This window comes from Callorhinus ursinus, unplaced genomic scaffold (assembly GCF_003265705.2).
Source record: "Callorhinus ursinus isolate GAN/ISIS: 27379988/994484 unplaced genomic scaffold, GSC_fseal_2.0 scaffold105, whole genome shotgun sequence".
Classification (NCBI taxonomy): Eukaryota; Metazoa; Chordata; class Mammalia; order Carnivora; family Otariidae; genus Callorhinus; species Callorhinus ursinus.
The window spans coordinates 1-5,983 of record NW_027397167.1 but is presented as its reverse complement, the minus strand read 5'-3'; the positions used below and the strand labels follow the sequence as shown (position 1 = coordinate 5,983).

Genomic DNA, 5,983 nt, shown 5'->3' with positions numbered 1-5,983 from the left:
TGGCATACATATGTAATGAAATATTATTCATCCATAAAAAAGAGTGAAATCTTGCCAATTGCAATAACATGGATGGAGCTAGAGAGTAAAACGCTAAGCGAAATAAGTCAGTCAGAAAAAGACAAATACCATATGTTTCACTCATATGTGGAATTTAAGAAACAAAACAAATGAGCAAAGGGAAAAAATAAGAGAGAAATAAAAAAACACACTCTTAATTGTAGAGAACAAATGATGGGTACCAGAAAAGAGGTGGAGTGGATAGGTTACATAAGTGAGAAGGATTAAGAAGTGCACTTATGATGAACACAGAATGATGTATGGAAGTGTTGAGGCATTATATTTTATACTTGAAACTTGTCTTAAGTGTCTTCAGGAAACTTTCTGACTTTCCTCTGATACCACCAAGCAACAAAGTTTCTGTGTCTATATTTTATTTTGACCACATGTACATGAACATATCTAGCAAACTTGACTTTAACTTACCATCATTTTTTCATTTTTGTGTGTCACAGGTTAGGTTTCCTGGAAGCAGACTGAGACAAGTTTTCATGTGGAAGGTTTTTTAAAGTGATGTTAGGATTGTACTCATGGTAGGGAAAGGAGACAAGGAAGCAAAATTGGATATAGGGATACATAGTCTGTAATGCTTCAGATATTACAGGGAGTCCTGGAGCTGGGATGGACCTTCAGTGTCAAACTGAGGGAAGGTAACCAAGCCTTTATATCCTATATCGACTAGTCATAGGGGAAGCACAACTTGAGCAAGGTGTTTTCCTCAGTTCTTGGCAATTCCTGCAGAGGTAAACAGCTGAAACCTATCACCTGCTAACTCTGTGGGATATTCGCTAAGTGTCTCCTATTCTTTTAACCCCATTGGCGCAGCCTTCCTTCTACACTATCCATCCTCAGCATGGACATTCTTGATTAAATTAATGTGTTTATCTCATGAACTCTGGTCAAGAGGGACTTATTTTCAGTATGGCACATCTGTTTCTCTTCCAAACTACAGAAGCTAATTCAAGTTCCCAGACCACAGAACCCACATCCACAGGTGCCAATGTCAACCTAGACCTGCCCCCCCACCACAAGGACACCTCCCCAGGAGTTTTCTGGGAGCCCCAGCCACTTCCTTGTTCCTCAGGCTGTAGATGAGTAGGTTGAGCATAAGGGTGATCATCGTATAGAAGGCTGAGACCACCTTGTCCTGCTTGGAGGAGTGGTAGGCCTGAGGCCACATATAGGTGATCATTGCAGCCCCATAAAAGAGAGAAACCACTGCCATTGGAGAGGAGCAGGTAGCAAAGGCTTCCTGACGACCTTTAGCCAAATGCCATGTGGAGCACAGCTACCAGCATCCACAGGTGGGAAGCAGAGATGACAGGGAAGGGCAGGAGCAGCATTAAGATGCAACAGACATAGATCATGGTCTCATAGAGGGAGGTGTCAGCACAGGCCAACTTCAGTATGGCAGGGATTTCACAGAAGAAGTGGTTGATCTCCTGAGAGCCACAATAGGGGAAGTTCAGAGTGAAGATGGCCTGGATCAGTCCATCCACCAAGCCAAAGAACCAGGACCCTGCCACCATGAGCCAGCAGACATGGAGGCTCATGACCACTGAGGACCTCAATGGGTTGCTGATGGCCACATAGCGGTCATAGGCTATAAAGGCCAGCAGGAAGCAATCATCCCCCAGGAGGGTGAGGATGAAAAGGACCTGGAGCCCACAGCCTGTGAAGGAGATGGAGCCACGGCCTAGGAGGAAGTCAGTGGCCATTCATGGCACAATGGTGGAGATGAGCATGAGGTCCATGAGTGACAGCCAGCTGAGGAAGTACATGGGGCTCTGTAGGCGGGAGTTGATATTGATGAGGAAGATCATGAGCCCGTTGCCAGAGATGGCCACCAGAAACGTGACCAAGATGATGGAAAAGAAGAAGAGATGCAGTGGCAAGTGGGTGAAAAAGCCCAGGAAGATGAAGTGGGAGATGGGAGTCTGGTTTCCCACCGAAACCATTGCTCCTACAGAGGGATGTGCCAGGAAAAGGGTTGGGATCTGGAAGCAGGAGATGTATGCTTAGTGCCACAATACTGAGGACATTAAAAATTTGCCCTATGTGTTGTCCTCTTTGTTACTTTGTTTAGAATAAACTCTTTAAATTTCTCTTTTTTTAAAAGTTTCAGAAGTAGAGTATAGTGAGTCATCAGTCACATATAACACACAGTGCTCATTACGTCAAGTGCCCTCTGTAATGCCCATCACCCAGTTACCCCATCTGGTCACCCACTTCCTTTCCAGCAACCTTCAGTTTGTTTCCTGTAGTTAAGAGTCTCTTACTGTTGGGGGGCCTGGGTGGCTCAGTCATTAATCATCTGCCTTCAGCTTAGGTCATGATCAGAGGGTCCTGGGATCGGGCCCCACATCAGGCTCCCTGCTCCCTCTACTTGTGTCCCACTCCCTCTACTTGTGTCCCTCTCTTGCTGTTGTCTCTCTGTGTCAAATAAATAAATATAATCTTTAAAAAAAAAGGAGTCTCATGGTTTTTTGCCCTCTCTTATTTAATCTTATTTTATTTTCCTTCCTTTCCCCATGTTCATCTGTTTTGTTTCTTAAATTCCACAAATGAGTGAAATCTTATGACACTTGCTTTCCTCTGACTACTTCACTTAAGATAATATCTTTTAGTTCCATCCACATCATTGCAACTGGTAAGATTTCATTCTTTTTGATAGCTAATATTCCTATATATATATATATATATATATATATATGTATATATAAACACACACCACCAATTCTTTATCCATTCATCTGTTCATCTGGGCTCTTTCCATAGTTTGACTACTGTCCAAAATTGCTGCTATAACCATGGGGTGCAGGTGTTTTAATTCCTAGGACTTTCTTCACATAGCTGAAAAGCAAATTTTAAGCTATTTATTGCTGAATTGGGCATTGCTTCTGCCTCTGCTAGGAATTGGGCTGTTCTCCAGCCCTCATAGCTGCTTCTCCTGTAAAGGCAAACATCACTTAAGGATTTGTCTTTTCAGGAAAAAGTACAAAAGCAACAGACATGTGCCAACTTTGAGCACTGCTCATTTATGCAAAAAATTTGAACCTCAGTTTTCTTATCCTGTATAAGAATAACAATCTCATCATATAAGGGGATAGTAAAAATTGCAGGTGACAACATAAGTAATGTCTAGTAGCTTAGAAGTGAAAAAGCTGACAGTAATTGAGCATTTCTTATGTGCCACGCATTACAATGAACGCTCCACGTCCTCACATTTAATCGTCATAACTGCCCTGAAAGATTCATTATTCTCTTCTCACAAGTGGGGAAAATGACACAGAGAGGTTTATTTTTTTCACATAAAAGCTAAAAGTATTTCCTAAAAAGCTGTGTAAATGAGATACTGAGGGCAACCCAAATGCCCAAAACAATGAAAAATATAAGCAAATACTGTGGCAAGCACATGACATTTTTAATAGATACCAAAGAAAAATGTATCTGCTCGGTATTTTAAAATACTTGTAAAGACTCAGAGAAAATTTTGCCAAAATATTATCAATGTGGTTCCTTCTGGGTGGAATTAAGGGTTATCTCCCCCAATTTCTTTGTATTTTTTTAAAGATTTTATTTATTTATTTGACAGAGAGTGACACAGCAAGGGAGGGAACACAAGCAGGGGGAGTGTTAGAGGGAGAAGCAGGCTTCCCACTGAATAGGGAGCCCAATGCTGGGCTCGATCCCAGGACCCTGGGACCATGACCTGAGCTGAAGGCAGACGCTTAATGACTGAGCCACCCAGGCGCCCCCCAATTTCTTTGTATTATACATATTTTCTATAAGTAATGGGGGAAAGTTATCTTATTTTTTAAAATGAAGTAATATTACAAAGGTGTAGTCATCAAGAGAGTATGTTTTTGGCAGAAAACTGACACATAAATCAATGGAATAGAATAGAAAATCCAGAAATGAGATCCTCAACTCTATGGTCAACTAATCTTCAAAAAAGCAGGAAAGAACATCCAATGGAAAAAAGAAAGTCTCTTCAATAAATGGTGCTGGGAAAATTCTACAACAACATGCAGAAAAATGAAACTGGACCAATCTTATAACATACACAAAGATAAACTCAAAATGGGTGAAAGACCTCAATTTGAGACAGGAATCTATCAAAATCCTAGACGAGAACATAGGCAGTAACCTCTTTGATATCAGTCACAGCAACTTCTTTCAAGACATGTTTCCAAAGGTAAGGGGAACAAAAGTGAAAATGAACTATTGGGTTGGAACTTCATCAAGATAAAAAGCTTGTGCACAGCAAAGGAAACAGTGAACAAAACAAAGAGGCAACCCACAGAATGGGAGAAGATATTTGCAAATGACACTACAGATAAAAGGCTGAGATCTGAGATCTATAAAGAGCTTCTCAAACTCAACACTGAAAATACAAATAATCAAATGAAGAAATGGGCAGAAGATATGAAGAGACACTTCTCCAAAGAAGACAGAAAAATAGCTAACAGATACATGAAAAAATGTTCAAATCATTAGCCATCAGGGAAATTCGAATCAAAACCACATTGAGATACCATCTCACACCAGTTAGAATGGCAAAAATTGACAAGGCAAGAAAAAGCAAATGTTGGAAAGGTTGTGGAGAAAGGGGAACCCTATTCCACTATTGATGAGAATGTAAGCTGGAATAGCTACTTTGGAAAACAGTATGGAGGTTCCTCCAAAAGTTAAAAAAATAGCTACCCTAGGACCCAGCCTTTGCACTACTAGGTATTTACCCCAAAGATACAAAGGTAATGATCAGAAGGGGCACATGCACCCCAATGTTCATAGCAACAATGTCCACAATAGTCAAACTATGGAAGGAACCGAGATGTCCTTCAAAAGATGAAAGGATAAAGATGTGGTCCATATATACAATGGACTATTACTCAGCCATCAGAAAGGATGAATACCCACCATTTCCATTGACATGGATGGAACTGGAGGAGATTATGCTAACTGAAATAAGTCAAGCAGAGAAAAACAGTTATCATGTAGTTTCATTCATATGTGGAACATAAGGAAAAGCATGAAAGTACATAAGGGAAGGGAGGGAAATCCAAAGGGGGAAAAATCAGAGAGGGAGAAAAACCATGAGAGACTATGGACTCTGGGGAACAAACTGAGGGTTTCAGAAGGGAGGGAAGTCGGAGGATGAGGTAGCTGGTTGATGGGTATCAAGGAGGGCACATGTGATGAATATTGGATGTTATACACAACTAATGAATTTTTGAATACTACATCAAAAACTAATGGTGTACTATATGTTGGCAAACTGAAAATAATTTTTTACAAAAAGAAAAAGTATGTTATGTAATATTACTTAATACTAAATTTTATATTTGTGTGTGTAAAAAAGAAATGTGTGTGTAAATTTATATCTATAGATAAAATCTCTGGAATGAAACAAAAAAATAGTAACATTATTAGCCTCAGTGGAAAGAATCAAAAATCAGATTGAAAACATCTAGAGTAGAAAGAGTCTTTATGGTATACACTTTGTGCTTCTTGAATTGTATTCTGTGAGACACCTTCATGGTCTAAATAAATACATAAATACAATGTTGAAATGATGCTCAACAGGATTTGTTATGGAATTGATAAAGTGAAAACCAACATGCATCCCCAGTTTCTTTTACATGCTTAATAAATATTTGCTGAAAAAATAGCCAAAGTAATATTTAAAAAGTAAAACAGTGTTCAAAGAAAAAGTAAAACTGACTTGTCAGTAATCAACAAGGGTAGAAACAATAGACTGGAAACAGACCTATCCAGAGACCTGGCATGGCAGGAAGGACTGGCATGATATATTCAGAGCCCTAATGAGAAAACTATGCAGCAAGAATACTCTATCCAGCTAGGCTGTCATTGAAAATAGGAGAGATAAAAGGCTTTCAGGACAAAAAAAAAAAAAAAA

At 39.7% G+C, this 5,983-nt stretch overlaps 1 pseudogene; it reads right to left on the bottom strand.

Annotated features, from left to right (window-relative positions):
- Positions 1 to 971: 971 nt before the first annotated feature.
- LOC112809854 (olfactory receptor 2T1-like) lies at positions 972 to 2,241 on the bottom strand (annotated as a pseudogene).
- Positions 2,242 to 5,983: the final 3,742 nt, after the last annotated feature.